This window comes from Bos javanicus, chromosome 2 (assembly GCF_032452875.1).
Source record: "Bos javanicus breed banteng chromosome 2, ARS-OSU_banteng_1.0, whole genome shotgun sequence".
Taxonomy (NCBI): Eukaryota; Metazoa; Chordata; class Mammalia; order Artiodactyla; family Bovidae; genus Bos; species Bos javanicus.
The window spans coordinates 119,397,015-119,414,291 of NC_083869.1; the positions used below are offsets into that span (position 1 = coordinate 119,397,015).

The window sequence follows — 17,277 nt, forward strand, 5'->3', positions numbered from 1 at the left end:
CCACAGAACTCTTTTCATCTTATAAAGCTGAAACTCTATACCCATGAAACAAGAACTCCCCAGCCTCCCGCCCCACAGACCTGGCAATCACTGTTCAACTTCCTGCTTCTATGATTTTTGACTACTCTAAGCATCTCAAATAAGTAAAATCACACTGGGTTTTTTTTTTTTTTTGAGTCTGCTTTATTTCACTTAGCATAATGTTCTCAGGTTCATCAATTTGTAGTATGTGTCAGAATTTTCTTCCTTTAAGGATGACTAATATTCCATCGTATGTATAAACCACATTTTGCTTATTCATCAATCCATTGAGAGACACTTGGATTTTAGTCATTGTGAACGTGGGTGTACAAACAACTCTCAGAGACCATGCCTTCCTGGAGGAGGAAACGGCAATCCACTCCAGTACTCCTGCTTGGGAAATCCCACAGACAGAGAAGTCCGACAGGCTAGAGCCCATGGGGTAACAAAAGAGTTGGACACGACCTAGCAGCTGAACCACAACGAACAGTGAATGAGCTTAGAAGACCCCACACCAGGGTCCCTGGCATTGGGAATGTGGAGTCTTAGCCACAGGACCACCAGGGAAGTCCTCCGTGGTCATGTCTAATTTTGGTGGAAGGAGCCAGTACCACCAAAAATCCCAGAAATACAGAAAGGTAGAGGATGGAGGAAAGCCCTAAAGAGGCAGGGGATGGAGGCTGGGGTGCAGTGAGGGGTGGAGATCAGTCAGGGGCAGGAGGAAGGCACCTTAGGAGGTGAGGAGGCTGCAGACCCACAAAAAGTGTACAGGTGATGGGAGGGGAGGGGTTCTATTAGGGCTTTATTTAGTAGGTGATGTTACCAAACGAGAGTGAGAGAAGAATGCTCTGGCTTCGGGGGAGAAGAGGGGGTCATGAGGACAAGAGAAATGGAAGACTTCTGGAGAGCACTGATGGCCCAGCCAAGACTGGAGCCATGGGTTTAGATCTGTCCTAAAGCCTCCATCCCCCTTTGCTCCATGGTGACTGTCCAGCTGAGTTTCTCCTCCTTAGTGGCCAAGACCTCCGCTGGGAGGCTGTCCTGAGGGTCATTGATGCCATTTGCCTCTCCTTCCCTGGACGACAGGGTGGCTCTCTGGCCTTCTCAGAGCCTGGCAGAATGGAAGAGGAATCCCACCCCTGGACATCAGCCTTGTGACTCATGTGGTGCCCAGAGAATCTACCCTGGTGAAGGCCTATCGGTGCACACCGGCCTGAGCCCCTCGGCCGGTTTGGTATGTCCGTCTTCCTATGGGCAGAGTTGCACAAGGTGTCTAAACATTCTGTTCTTCCAGCGGACTCCCTGGTTCACATCCCTGCTTCACAAGTACCTTTAAGGAAAGTATGGCTGCCTTTAGGGCAGAGGTTTATCAATTTGAATAGTCTAAGTGCTAGAAAGGCGAAGTATAGAAGAAAATAAACTTGCCAGGATATAATCAAATGTTATTTTTATATCCTATAAGGTACAAATATGCAATGCCAGAGATTGCACTTTAAATTTGACATTGAAAAAAAATATAATTTGGAAATAGAAATAACTGTTCAAAGTTCCAAAAATTATTACTCTTCAGATTTGAAATTCAAAATCTGACATTCCTTTCTTATGCCACAAGATGTCAGTCAACATCAGGCTGTGGACCTTGTGTTGCAACACACAGCAGAGAATTCATCCTTAAATCCTTTAACTGGGAGCCACATTTAGGTTTTCTTTAGTTTCACAGCAGAGAATAGCTGCTTACAAACATAAGTACTTCCAAACATGGACAGAATCTCTGCACAATGGTGTTTATATTTAGGGTAACCATTCCCAAGATATCTGTAGAATTCTGGAATCTCAGCATCGTGGTATTTGGCTTTCAGGTTGGTATCGCACTGTAATTCACTAACTTCCATTTGTAGCTCTTCATTCACATTATGAATCCTAATTGAGAAAGGGGAACTGAACAGTATTAGTTCATTCTCATAAAGTGTGAAATCGGAGAATCTTTTTTGGAATTTAGTCTTCAACTCTTTAATTTGAGGTATGTAGTGCAGGCCATCATTTTCATTTTCAGAAACTAACTCCAGCATAGGAAAGTGGGCCAGGTTGCTCTGTGCCAAATGAGTCTCCCAAAGACACAATTTCACCAGGAATGAGTCAACTGAATCATACAGTTGTGCCAGCACCTGTGAATGCCTTTCTAGAGAAATAGCCAACATGTTTAGATGTGTCACAATGACAACCAAAAAGGCGAGGTCTCTGACCCAATCTCTACTCGTGAGCTGAGGCACAGATTCTCCTCCAGAGGACATCAAAAAGTCAATTTCTTCCACCAGTTCCAAAAACTGCCTTATGACTACACCACGACTCAGCCACTTCAGTCCTGTGGAGCAGAACACACTTCCATATTGGGCATCTAACTCATCAAATAAAGCACAGAACTCTCTGTGGTCCGAGCCATGGGAGCGGATCCAGGCTATGGTATGATGCTGGGAAAGACTGAAAGCAAAAGAAGAAGAGGGTGACAGAGGGTGAGATGGTTAGACAGCATCACCGACTCAATGGGCATGAATTTGAGCAAACTCTGGGGGACAGTGAAGAACAGGGAACCCTGGTATGCTGCAGTCCATACCAGGATCTTCCCTGGTGGCTCACCTGGTAAAGAATCCACCTGCAATGTGGTTTCAGTCTTTCTGACCTTCCTCTTCCTCTCAGCCTTTGTCATCATCCTCATGATCCTGATCATTTTCCTCCACCCCCAGGGAAAGGCTCTTCTCCCCTTGGCCCGTATAGGACACAAGGTTTCTTTTCTAGAATCTAAATGAAAACGCACCTAATCAATTACTACTGCACAGACTTGCTGAGAATGAAAATAACAAATTCATCTTTGGGAGTAACTGCTCGTAAGTCTGACTATATACACACATCTAAGACAAAAAAATTCATTGTCATTTCAACCTTTTATTTTGAAATAATTAAAAATGTACTGCCACTGTATTTTAATACCAATGCTGAGAATTACTGCTTTGGAAGCAATACCATTTAAAATGTTACACAGATGCCATTAGGATAAAAGAATCACTGAGAGTCAAATCTAGGGGACAATTAACCTGCTTGGTTTACAAGCACAAAGAGAGAAACAAATAATATACAGTATTCAAAGATAAAACTCTGAATCTGTTCATGTGGAGAGAAGAAGCCTAATGTCCACTGGGACTCCTCAAACCAAGTCTGGGGAATCGGCCAGGGGTGCGAAGGGTGGTGTTTCCACAGAGGCCCTCCAAGAGGCATGTGCCATGGCACTGTAGTCACCAGCAGGACGCCCCAAGAAGGGTCTGTTTACCTCCCTCACACTGATCCAACTCACAGTTTTTACCTTCATCCTCCCCAGAGTTCTCAGCCCTCTTCTCATGGTCCTCGAGCTTGGCAATCCTCCTGTCTTTTGGAAACTTGGCCCCTTTCTGCATGGTGATATTAACTTCTCAGCAAACAGGACTGAGAAACTTTTCTTTTCCTTATTTTATTTCCTGGAGCGGTAGCAATCTTCCTACTATTCTTCTGAAAGACAACAACCAGGAGGAGGAAAGTGAAAAAGTGAAAGTGAGAGTTGAGTCTGACTCTTTGCAACCCCATGGACTGTCCATGGAATTCTCCAGGCCAGAATACTGGAGTGCGTAGCCTTTTCCTTCTCCAGGGGATCTTCCCAACCCAGGGATTGAACCCACGTCTCCCTCACTACAGGCAGATTCTTTACCAGTTGAGCCACAAGGGAAACTCAAGAATACTGGAATGGGTAGCCTATTCCTTCTGCAGCAGATCTTCCCGACCCAGGAATCGAACCAGGGTCTCCTCCATTGCAGGTGGATTCTTTACCAACTGAGCTAGAGGAAGAGCAACAATAAAGAGGTATCTCCCCTGTGGCCAGGAGGTGGCAGTCACACTGCAGAGTCAGCAAGTGCAAAGTCTGCTCAGGCCCATGTGTTAGCATCCATGCTGATTTCTCCAGGATGAATTTCTGCAGTAAAAGAGCTCCCAGCCCCAGGATCACCTGGCATGCTTGTCTAAGAAAAAAAAAGGGGGCGGTGGGGGAAATTCTTGGGACTTCACTTAAAACTTTCAAATCAGAATCTCTACAGGAAAGGATCTAGATTTCTAAAACCTATGCAAGATACCGCCTAAGAAAACACACCAAATCAACTACTGTCTAAGTGGCTCCACGTGCCTGTGGAGTCCCAAATCTCCACACACAAGTAAAACACTAAAGGGGGGCTTCCCTGGTGGCTCAGCAGTGAAGAATCCACCTGCAACGCAGGAGATGCAGGAGACGCAGTTTCCATCCCTTAGTCGGGAAGATCCTCTGGAGTACTCCAGTATTCTTGCCTGGAGAATCCCATGGACAGAGAAGCCTGGGGGCCTACAGTCCAACCATAGCGTTACAAAGAGTCAGACATGCTGAGCTCTGCAAAACACAAGAGAGGGCCCCACACTGGCACCTGAAATATACACAAGAATGAGAGCCAGGCCCCCGAAGGTGGACCTCGTGCTTCCCAATCACACCACCAATTCCCATCCAGAGCCACTAAAAATCGGGCATGGTATTACAAAACTCAATGACTAAAGATGAAAATTTTAGCAGAACACTGAATGAAGACTCACCATATACAAAAATGAAGAACTATGGGCAGTAGATGACCTTGTGAAAACACAGCCAAAGGTCAGATATCTACATGCCAAGGAGAGGTGCCACAGAAGTAACCAATCTGCCAACAGCTTGATCTTTGCTGTCTGGCCTCCTGAACTGTAAGAAAGTAAATTTCTGGTTTTTTCAGCCATCCATACATCTGTGATATCATGGCAGACCCAGCAAAACATAAAACATAACTGATTACACATACAGATCTGAACCCACATCACAGGAAGAGATGAGTAACTATAATATGTGATTAGCATTACTGGTTATGAACAAAATTTATAGGCATAAGATGAAGGACCAGTTCACCGGGCATAGGAATGACATGGGATCAGGGAAAGCATGTGAAAGGGACCATATGCTGCACCCATCAAAGCAAACTGTTCCAGGCAACACATTTTAAAGAGGAATGACCAAGGGTTGCCAGTGTGAACAGTCTAGAATCATATCACGTGCATTTCAGTTTAAGGAAAGTATAATGTGACTACTATTTTCCTCTGAGCTAATACAGTCTGGGTTTCAAAACAAAAGTTACGTTCATCAGGAAATTTTTTGGCTCTGACTGGTATAGAGAGTTAATGCACCGTACTGGGGACACCACAGAACAGGAGTTGCTCTCCTATCTTTGTCCACTTAACTATGTCACACCAAGCTACGTCTGTGAAAGGATTAAATGACCATCTCAATTCCAAACAAGAGTTACTAACTTGATAGCTGGGAGATGCAAAGCACGTATGCCATACTCAGTACACCTGGGCATTTCTGTCCCCCATGATCAGAAATAATCTTTAATAAGCTTCAGCTATCTTTGCTTGAAAGCTTGTATATGACCAGTGTATTGCAGTTTCAATTACATAATAAATTTCATATAAACCAATCAAATTAATCCAAAAAGTTACTGAATCTATGAAAACAAATTTGAACGCTTTGGACACACTTGATAATGTTTAAAAACTGCAGTCAAATTAGGTGTGGGTGAGCAACCATAAAAGAATGGGAAAAACTGTAAAAATGTAGATGTAGGAGTCTATTCAAATTGCTTTCTTGGGTTGTTTTTTTCAGTTTTGCTTTGCCTTAAAGAAACAAATTTTAAAGACAAGGCCTTGCAGAAGATACACTCTGGGTATACTTTATACAGAGAAAATAAACTCCTGCCACAGTGACCCACATCAAAAGACTAGCAAATGAATACACATATTTTTTTTTAAGACTTTTTTATGTGGACCATTTAAAAGTCTTTATTGAACTTGTTACAACATTGTTTCTTTTTTTTTAGTGTTTTGGTTTTGGGGGCACAAGGCATGTGGGATCATCTCACCAACCAGGGTTCAAACCTGCACCTCCTGTATTAACCACTGGACTGCCAGGGAAGTCTCCTGAGTACACATTTAATGTGTTTTCAATTACAATCAAAGGTGTGTATGGATAATTTACTTTTTTTTGAGGTACTGACATTACCATACAGTATCATGTTAGTTTCAGGTGTACAACACAGTGCTTGCTGTGCTTACTTGCTCAGTCCTGTCTGACTCTTTGCAACCCCATGGACTGTAGCCCACTAAGCAAGAATACTGGAGTAGATTGCCATGCCCTTCTCCAGGGGATCTTCCCAACCCAGGAATTGAACCCAGGTCTCCTGTATTGCAGGCTGATTCTTTACCATCTGAGTACAATGCAGTGATTTCATATTTTTACAGATTATACACCATATGAAGTTATTACAATATTATTGACTATATTCCCTGTGCTGTACCCCTGTGACTTTCTTATTTTATAACTAGTAGTTTTTACCTCTTAATCCCATTCACCTATTTCAACCATCCCCCTCCCCCCTGGATAATTTACTTTCCATTCACTAACCCTATTCAGTCTACCTAACAAGGTCACTGTGAGGATGAAATGAGATAGTGTATCAAGTCCTAACACAGTGGCTGCACAGAGGAGGCATTCAATATTCTTTAGCTGTGTACCCAGTCACCCACCTCAATTCTTCTAGACCCAACTTAACCTATCTATGTTCAAATATTAATGAAGAGGCTCCTTTGTGGCTCAACTAGTAAAGAATTCGCCTGCAATGCAGGAGACCTGGATTCAGTCCCTGGGTTGGAAAGATCCCCTGGAGAAGGGAAAGGTGACCCACTTCAGTATTCTGGCCTGGAGAATTCCATGGACTGTTTAGTCCATGGCGTCACAAGGAGTTGAACACAACTGAGCGACTTTCACCTAGCCAGAAGCAGACCATTTTAGGGACCTAAATACATGCCAAAAGGATAAATATGGAAACATTATGTTTGATGGGCATGCAAACTAATGGAATTTAAGGAAGCAATTTTAAGAACCAAGAAACTGTCTTTCAAACCAGTATCTCTAGGTAATCACTATCACTTTTCAAACAAATAACACTTACCAAATAAACCGCACTTAGTCACAATGCATCATCCATTTTACATAACACTGATGCTCAACTTGCTAACATTTTGTTTGGAATTTTTGCATCTATGCTCCTAAGCTGCTGCTGCTGCTAAGTCGCTTCAGTCATGTCCAACTCTGTGTGACCCCATGATGGCAGTCCATCAGGCTCTGCCGTCCCTGGGATTCTCCAGGCAAGAACACTGGAGTGGGTTGCCATTTCCTTCTCCAATGCATCAAAGTGAAAAGTGAAAGTGAAGTTGCTCAGTCGTGTGGACTCTTAGCGACCCCATGGACTGGAGCCCAGCAGGCTCCTCCATCCATGGGATTTTCCAGGCAAGAATACTGGAGTGGGGTGCCATTGCCTTCTCCAATGCTCCTAAGAGTGGTCTCCAATTTTTAAAAAATGACTGTGTTAGATTTTGGTACGGAGTTTACAGTGGGCTTGTGAAACTAGTTGGAAGTGCTCATAAAACCACTTTTTAAATTAAATAGTGCAGTTTAAGTGCTTTACTCTGGATTTTGACTGTTAAAATTAATGTTACTCTGCTCCACACTGTACATATAGATTCCTCATCTCTACTGCCACTGTCCTTATCTTCTGACATCTCATCCTCCCCATCTTCTATCTCCTTTGGGGAAAGACTCATTTTCTTCAGTTTCACCTTCATCTGTGTTCCTTCTTAAAAAGGACAAGACTATCAAGCATATCACAGGGCCTTCAACATTTCATGCTATACACCTCTTGCCTCTAATATTTGCGTTGTTTCCATTTGGAATAAATCTGTGTTAGGCCTCACCCTAGTTATTTTCATTCGGAATCTTTAACTCACACCAGCTAATATCAAAATGCATTGCAAAGATTATTTTTGGTATATGTTTGTAGGTTAGGTCTCCCAAACTCTCTCTCCTTTGCCACCATCTAGAAATGGAGCGACTTCCCTTTCACTTTTCACTATCATGCATTGGAGAAGAAAATGGCAACCCACTCATGTTCTTGCCTTGTGAATCCCAGGGACGGGGGAGCCTGGTGGGCTGCCGTCTATGGGGTCGCACAGAGTCGGACACGATTGAAGCGACTTAGCAGCAGCAGCAGCAGAAACGGAAACTCCTCAAGATAAAAAAGGAATTCCTCCCCTTTCCTCTCATTCTGCTCCCTTTACCACACGTTTTCAGACAACTTGGATGTTCTTAAAAATTTGTTAACTTCATTACCGACTGCTCAAATGGAAGCCCCCATAGCGGAACAAAATCAGCCTACATTTCAAGTTCCTTTACCTCTCCAGACTTGAGAACTCATTGTTAACTGGAGCAGCTTCCAGCTGGACTCCCATCAAAATTAACAACATAAATACAGGAGTCTCAAGCCAGGACCCTTACCCATCACTTTCAAAATTAATCCGCACAGGGTAGTCACAGACCCGTTCTCCTCGCCTTAAAATGAACGCCGGTGTGGGGCCCCGCCCACTGAGCCCGGAGGGCTTCCAGGCGCGGCCAGCTGGGACTGCACGCCCCGGAAGAGGCTGCCGCACACCGCAGCTGCAGACTAGCCAAGAGAACGCTCCCAGGCACCGCTCCACACGCTAGACCCTAGCGGCACACAGCCGGGAAGAAAATGGCGCCCTCGTGACTAGGCCTTGCGCAATCAGAGCCGGTGCTGCCTTTACGCCCCTCCCCAGCCGCCCTGGGAGGGGCGGGCGGCTAGCAAGGCTGGGGGCGGGGTCACCAGCCCGCGGGCGTAGGGGGGGGTTGCCACGTACTGCGCCTGCGCGCAGGGGGTCATTTGGTCTTGGCGGGCCGTTTACACAGGTGAATGGTCCGTCGGTCACCCGGCGTGAGTTCAAAGTTGCCGCCGCCGCTGCCGTTGAGGACAGCAGGGCGTGTGGTAAGCGGAGTAGAGTAAGCGAAGGTTCCCATACGTGCGGGGACCTGGCGGCGGTCACAAGCTAGGTACTTACTGTTGGTGGAGCTGTGGAAAGCAAACACGGCTCATAGAAACAGCCACTCTTTGCGGGCTGGTGAGCCAGGGGAGAGGTTCCAGGAGCTCACGTCCGTTAATCCGGTTAGGCAGCCACCTAGTCACTGCGGCGTGGTCGTTATTATCCGCCTTTTTCAAGCCTAGAAGGAGGCAGGACCCTAACGCGAGGCGGAGTGGAGACCACAAACTGGCAGTTGGCCTCTTGATCCTGGAGAATTTCCCCTCGCTGCCCACCAGCGTCTGAAGCTGCCTTCAAAGCAGTTAGAGACAGTAATGTAACCAAAAGTAGGGTTCTGCTTGCTGCCCAAAAGCCAATGAAGAGGCAAGGTTTGTGGAAAGAAAAGCTTGCTTTATTTTGGATGCTGGCAAGCCAGGGAGGAGGAGAAGGCAGATACCCAAAGGCTGACCGCCGGCCCCCCGCCTCCCCGCCCCGCACCGTACCCCACCCTCTCCCACCTCTCTGGGCACCTCCCTCTCACCACCCTCACTAGCCCCCACAAGCAGTCAGGGGGCAATAGGTTTTATAGACAAGGAGGGGCTTACACATAGAAACGGAGACAGTCATCTTCGAATTGGTTGTTAGTCTGGCCGTGGTCATCTTCAGTGTTTTAAGTAATCTTTAGTTCCAGGGTCAGTTACTGTTTCGATGAAACCAGTTCTTGAAATTGTGGCAGCTTATATCATGGGCACCATGTAGTTAACTTCCTCCAGCTGGTGGAGGGGTTTCAGTATTTATAAGATGGCTCACAAGATGTGGCTCAAATATTAATCTATAGCCCTTGAGAAGGAGCTAAAGGTCCTTGACTTTGCTTAATGACTAAGCTATTATTATTTGGTCTCCTTGACTGTTTTCCTTTGTTTCTGCATTTTCTCATTTTTCTGATTAAAATTATTCTTTGTCTAAAGTTTTTCCACAGACAAAAGGCAGGCAGAGGACATGGAGGGCAAGGACCATAGCATTCTGCTCTGTTTCAGTAATGATCACAGCTAAAACATTAATACCTGTATGTGTGCCAGGCATTGTACTGGTTGCTTTTCATATAGTTTATCATGGGCTTTTCAAAACAAATCTGTGACTCAGAATCTTCAGTTCAGTTCAGTTGCCTCCTACTCTTTGCAACCCCATGAACCGCAGCACGCCAGGCCTCCCTGTCCATCACCAACTCCCAGAGTCCACCCAAACCCATGTCCATTGAGTCAGTGTTGCCATCCAACCATCTCATCCTCTGTCATCCCCTTCTCCTCCTGCCCTCAATCTTTCCCAGCATCAGGGTCTTTTCAAATGAGTCAGCTCTTCGCATCAGGTGGCTAAAGTATTGGAGCTGGTTTCATTTTACATTTAGGGAAATTGAGGCACACAGAGGTTAAGGAACTCATCCAAGGCCATTGATTTACATCCTCAGTTGCTTAATATGATCTCCTAGTTTCTTTAAGCCATCTTTAATATGTGCTTTCTCAACAGTCATTTGCACCATTAGGCCCTGTAGTAACAGATCAAAATTTTAGGAATTATACCCACATTGGGATTTTAAAAAGAGAGCCTTGAGTCACGTGTGTGTTTTGGGGAGTGAGAAGGCATGGCCCTGGATAAGGGACCCTGCCCTTGTCCTAGCTTCAGAAAGTCCCAAATTAGGGGAAAAAGAAAGCTCAACATTCAGAAAACTAAGATCATGGCATCCGGTCCCATCATTTCATGGGAAATAGATGGGGAAACTGTCAGACTTTATTTTTTTGGGCTCCAAAATCACTGCAGATGGTGATTGCAGCCATGAAATTAAAAGACGCTTACTCCTTGGAAGGAAAGTTATGACCAACCTAGATAGCATATTCAAAAGCAGAGACATTACTTTGCCAACAAAGGTCCGTCTAGTCAAGGCTATGGTTTTTCCAGTGGTCATGTATGGATGTGAGAGTTGGACTGTGAAGAAAGCTGAGCGCCGAAGAACTGATGCTTTTGAACTGTGGTGTTGGAGAAGACTCTTGAGAGTCCCTTGGACTGCAAGGAGATCCAACCAGTCCATCCTAAAGAAGATCAGTCCTGGATGTTCTTTGGAAGGAATGATGCTAAAGCTGAAATTCCAGTACTTTGGCCACCTCATGCGAAGAGTTGACTCATTGAAAAGACTCTGATGCTGGGAGGGATTGGGGAGGAGAAGGGGACGACAGAGGATGAGATGGCTGGATGGCATCACTGAATCAATGGACGTGACTTTGAGTGAACTCCGGAGTTGGTGATAGACAGGGAGGCCTGTGCTGCAATTCATGGGGTCACAAAGAGTTGGACACAACTGAGCGACTGAACTGAACTGAAGAAAGACTTGCCTACATATTTTAGATTTGGTACTTGGTGACTAAATAACAACAACAACTTGACTGAAGATAATAAAAGAATGTTGACCAATAGTATTTATCTCTGAAATGCAAGATGTTTCAAGTAAGTCAAGGTCAAACTGACTAAAGGAAGAAAATACCATATTATTTTAGATAAACTGTATGTGTAAAAATGTAAGATAAACATTTGGTGGCAAAAAATTAAGCATTCTTATTAAAATTCATGATCAGTTCAGATCAGTTGCTCAGTCTTGTCCAACTCTATGTGACCCCATGGACTGTAGCACAGCAAGCTTCCCTGTCCGTCACCAACTCCCCGAGCTTACTCAGATTCATGTCCATCGAGTCGGTAATGCCATCCATCCAACCATCTCATCCTCTGTTATCCCCTTCTCCTGCCTTCAATCTTTCCCAGCATCAGGGTCTTTTCCAAGGAGTCAATTCTTTGCATCAGGTGGCCAAAGTATTGGAGTTTCAGCTTCAACATCAGTCCTTCCAATGAATATTCAGGACTGATTTCCTTTAGGATGGACTGATTGGATCTCCTTGCAGTCCAAGGGACTCTCAAGAGTCTTCTCCAACACCACAGTTCAAAAGCATCAATTCTTCGGCTCTCAGCTTTCTTTGTGATCCAACTCTCACACCCATACATGACTACTGGAAAAACCATAGCTTTGACTATATGGACCTTTGTTGATAAAGTAATGTCTCTGCTTTCAATATGCTGTCTAGGTTGGTCACAGCTTTTCTTCCAAGGAGCAAGTGTCTTTTAATTTCATGGCTGCAGTTACCATCTGCAGTGATTTTGGAGCCAAAAAAAACAAAAAGTCTCTCACTATTTCCTTTGTTTCCCCATCTATTTGCCATGAAGTGCTGGGACTGGCTGCCATGATCTTAGTTTTCTGAATGTTGAGTTTTAAGCCAGCTTTTTCACTCTCCTCTTTCACTTTCATCAAGAGGCTTTTTAGTTCCTCTTCACTTTCTGCCATAAGGGTGGTGTCATCTGCATAAAAACTTGGGATGTGGGTGTCACTCAAGACAGCTAAATTATGACGGCAAAAAAATTATGACGGACTTGGTCACGTTACAGTTTAAAACTTTGGATGCAAGATAGCTTGCATAAAAAAATTTAAATATAAGGAACAAATTGGGAAGCAATACTTGTAACATAATAAAAATTGAGTATCAGAATATGACAAAACTATGAGCTTCCCAGGTGGCTCAGTGGTAAAGAATCTGCCTGCCAAGCAAGAGATGCTGGTTTGATTCCTGGGTCAGGAAGATCCCCTGGAGAAGGAAATGGCAAACCGCTTCAGTATTTCTGCTTGGGAAATCCCATGGACAAAGGATCCTGGCAGGTTACAGTCCATGGGGTCACAAAGAGTTGGATACAACTGAGCAACTAAACAACAACAGATGAAAAACTATAAGAAAAAGGCAAGGAAATAATGGGCAAAGGATATGAAATGTAGCTTTCAGGAGAAATGTAGGTAGTATAAAAAGAATGAAGAGGTACAACCACCAGGAAAACATCATTTAAAACAATTATACGATACCATTTTATCCATCAAATTAACAGAAATTAAAATATCAACAAGTGTTTAAGGATTGTGGGAAAACTGGTGAGAAGGCAAGTTGTTACTGTAAGAGGAGGAAAAATATCTACCTATCAAAATTTTTAGCTAGGACCCTGTAACAAAAGGCAGATTAACAAGATAAAAGAATATAGATTTATTTAAGTTTGATGTGACCAGGAGCCTTCATAAGGAAATGACCTGAAGAATTGCTTAGACCTGAGTGTTTTGCTACGTTTGATGAAGAGTGGAGGGTGTGACAAAATGTGATAGGATGGAAAGGAGTATAAGTGTGTCACTAGCGGAAACAGCAAGGCCTCTGTGTTCAGATTCCTCTTGGTGTTCCTCAGTCTTGGAGAAAACATACTCCTTCCCTCTGGGCAGAGGGAGGGCACCTCTCATGTGAGGGTTTTATGACCTGCTTCAGGGGAAGGTCAGGGAGTCCTTTCTGCACTGCTGTTTTTCCAGTTGGCTTAAAATATCCAGCCTGCCAAGGGGCTTATTTTGGGGTATAATATCCTGAATCCCTTCATTACAAACACCTGGAGAAAAATTTGGCAATTTCTTGTTGAGGTGAAAATTCTCCTTCCTTAAATTTAGGAATTCCACTTTTCTCACCTAGAGATAAGGGATCACACTGAGGAAAACACAAAGTGAGTCTTTATTGCAAGTTTAAAATTTATTATGGGGAATTCCCTGGTGGTCCAGGAACTAAGACTCCGTCCTCCCAATGCAGATGGCCTAGGTTTGATTCCTGATCAGGGAACGAGATCCTACATGCCACAAAGAGTCCATATGCTGCAACTAAGACCAGGCACAGCCAAATACATTTTTCAAACAAAATCTTACGGACATTTTCAAACATACATTATTAAGTAGAATATATACTGCATCCCCTTTTACCCATCACCTCAACCACTTCAATATTTTTGACACTCTTTTTTCAGCTACTCCTTGCCCCACTTTTTTCCTCTCCTTTTAAAATTTTTTTTGCTTGAGTATTTTAATATGAATTCCAGGCATCCTATTATTTTGCCTATAAACACTTTATTAAATACTGCTACATGCTGTCAGGATTACTCCAGTATTCTTGCCTGGGAAATCCCATGGACAGAGGAGCCTGGGTGCTGCAGTCTGGGGTCACAAAGAGTTGGACATGACTAAGCAACTAAACAACAAGAGCAATATCTAGTCTGTGTTTAGTTTTCTGTCTCAGAAGTGCCTTTCTACCCTTAGCATGTTTGAATTAGGATTCAAACATTTCCACGCATTACATTTGGTTGATACGTCTTTTCTTCCTCTAACAGAAACCCCCTTTGATTTTATCTTTGAGTCTTTGTTGCTGCAAGTGGGGGCTACTCTTGGTTGCAGTGCACGGGCTTCTCCTTGAGGTGGTTTCTCCTGTTGCGCACGTGCTCTTGGCGTGTGGGCTTCAGCAGTTGTGGTGCCCAGGCCTAGTTGCTCCATGGTATGTGCAATCCTTCTGGACCAGGGATCAAACCCATGCTTTCCTGCACTGGCAGGCAGATTCCTATCCACTGTACCACCAGGGAAGTCCCAGAAACTCCCTTTTAAATACTATTTATTTGTTGAAGAAACCAAGGCTTCTTCAAATTCTTGCAGAATTTGTCCTTATACTGGATTTGGCCTGCATCGTTAGGTGTCTTAAGCAGACTCCACAATCCTCAGCAATCTTGTAAACTGCCAGTTAGATCTGCAGGCTTCGTTTCAGCTTCTGTGGGGTAAGGGGGAGGAGTTGGTTGTTTTGGGGGGTTTTTTTGCAAGACTTAGGGTTGGTGTACTTCTTTTTCATCCCTCTAGGGGTCGCACAGAGTCGGACATGACTGAAGCGACTTAGCAGCAGTAGCAGCAGCAGGAGGCACTTAACATCTGGTTAAGTGAAACAAGACTGGGAGCTGACTGTGGCTCAGATCAGGAACTCCTTATTGCCAAATTCAGACTTAAATTGAAGAAAGTAGGGAAAACCACTAGACCATTCAGGTATGACCTAAATCAAATCCCTTATGATTATACAGTGGAAGTGAGAAATAGATTTAAGGGCCTAGATCTGATAGATAGAGTGCCTGATGAACTATGGACTGAGGTTCGTGACATTGTACAGGAGACAGGGATCAAGACCATCCCCATGGAAAAGAAATGCAAAAAAGCAAAATGGCTGTCTGGGGAGGCCTTACAAAGAGCTGTGAAAAGAGAAGCGAAAAGCAAAGGAGAAAAGGAAAGATAAAAGCATCTGAATGCAGAGTTCCAAAGAATAGCAAGAAGAGATAAGAAAGCCATCTTCAGCAATCAGTGCAAAGAAATAGAGGAAAACAACAGAATGGGAAAGACTAGAGATCTCTTCAAAAAATGAGAGATACCAAGGGAACATTTCATGCAAAGATGGGCTCGATAAAGGACAGAAATGGTATGGACCTAACAGAAGCAGAAGATATTAAGAAGAGGTGGCAAGAATACACAGAAGAACTATACAAAAAAGATCTTCATGATCAAGATAATCATGATGGTGTGATCACTCACCTAGAGCCAGACATCCTGGAATGTGAAGTCAAGTGGGCCTTAGAAAGTATCACTACGAACAAAGCTAGTGGAGGTGATGGAATTCCAGTTGAGCTATTTCAAATCCTGAAAGATGATGCTGTAAAAGTGCTGCACTCAATATGCCAGCAAATTTGGAAAACTCAGCAGTGGCCACAGGACTGGAAAAGGTCAGTTTTCATTCCAGCCCCAAAGAAAGGCAATGCCAAAGAATGCTCTACTACCACACAATTGCACTCATCTCACACGCTAGTAAAGTAATGCTCAAAATTCTCCAAGCCAGGCTTCAGCAATATATGAACCGTGAACTTCCTGATGTTCAAGCTGGTTTTAGAAAAGGCAGAGGAACCAGAGATCAAATTGCCAACATCCGCTGGATCATCAAAAAAGCAAGAGAGTTCCAGAAAAACATCTATTTCTGCTTTATTGACTATGGCAAAGCCTTTGACTGTGTGGATCACAATGCTGCTGCTACTGCTGCTAAGTCGCTTCAGTCGTGTCCGACTCTGTGTGACCCCATAGACTGCAGCCTACCAGGCTTTTCCGTCCATGGGATTCTCCAGGCAAGAACACTGGAGTGGGTCGCCATTTCCTTCTCCAATGCATGAAAGTGGAAAGTGAAAGTGAAGTCTCTCAGTCGTGTCTGACTCTTAGCGACCCCATGGACTGCAGCCTACCAGGCTCCTCCATCCATGGGATTTTCCGGGCAACAGTACTGGAGTGGGGTGCCATTGCCTTCTCCGTGGATCACAATAAATCGTGGAAAATTCTGAAAGAGATGGGAATACCAGACCACCTGACCTGCCTCTTGAGAAACCTATATGCAGGTCAGGAAGCAACAGTTAGAACTGGACATGGAACAACAGACTGGTTCCAAACAGGAAAAGGAGTACGTCAAGGCTGTATATTGTCACCCTGCTTATTTAACTTCTATGCAGAGTACATCATGGGAAACGCTGGGCTGGAAGAAGTACAAGCTGGAATCAAGATTGCCAGGAGAAATATCAATAACCTCAGATATGCAGATGACACCACCCTTATGGCAGAAAGTGAAGAAGAACTAAAGAGCCTCTTGATGAAAGTGAAAGAGGAGAGTGAAAAAGTTGGCTGAAAGCTCAGCATTCAGAAAATGAAAATCATGGCATCCGGTCCCATCACTTTATGGCAAATAGATGGGGAAACAGTGGCTTAATTTTTCTTAATTTTTCTGGGCTCCAAAATCACTGCAGATGGTAATTGCAGCCATGAAATTAAAAGATGCTTACTCCTTGGAAGGAAAGTTATGACCAACCTAGACAGCATATTAAAAAGCAGAGACATTACGTTGTCAAGAAAGGTCCATCTAGTCAAGGCTATGGTTTTCCCAGCGGTCATGTTTGGATGTGAGAGTTGGACTATAAAAAAAGCTGAGCTCCGAAGAATTGATAACTTTTGAACTGTGGTGTTGAAGAAGACTCTTGAGAGTCCCTCGGACTGCAAGGAGGTCCAACCAGTCCATCCTAAAGGAGATCAGTCCTGAATATTCATTGGAAGGACTGATGTTGAAACTGAAACTCCAATACTTTGGCCACCTGATGCGAAGAGCTGACTCACTGGAAAAGACCCTGATGCTGGGAGGGATTGGGGGCAGGAGGAGAAGGGAATGAGAGAGGATGAGATGGCTGGATGGCATCACTGAATCAATGGACGTGACTTTGAGTGAACTCCGGAGTTGGTGATGGACAGGGAGGCCTGGTGTG

At 44.2% G+C, this 17,277-nt stretch overlaps 1 long non-coding RNA gene across 1 annotated transcript; it reads right to left on the reverse strand.

The window, feature by feature from the left end:
- Positions 1–1,763: 1,763 nt before the first annotated feature.
- LOC133230533 (uncharacterized) lies at positions 1,764–16,720 on the reverse strand. Its single transcript, XR_009730884.1, has 4 exons — positions 4,657–16,720; positions 3,377–3,558; positions 2,656–2,817; positions 1,764–2,499 (listed from the first exon to the last, which is right to left on the reverse strand). It is a non-coding gene; the product is annotated as an uncharacterized LOC133230533 (long non-coding RNA).
- Positions 16,721–17,277: the final 557 nt, after the last annotated feature.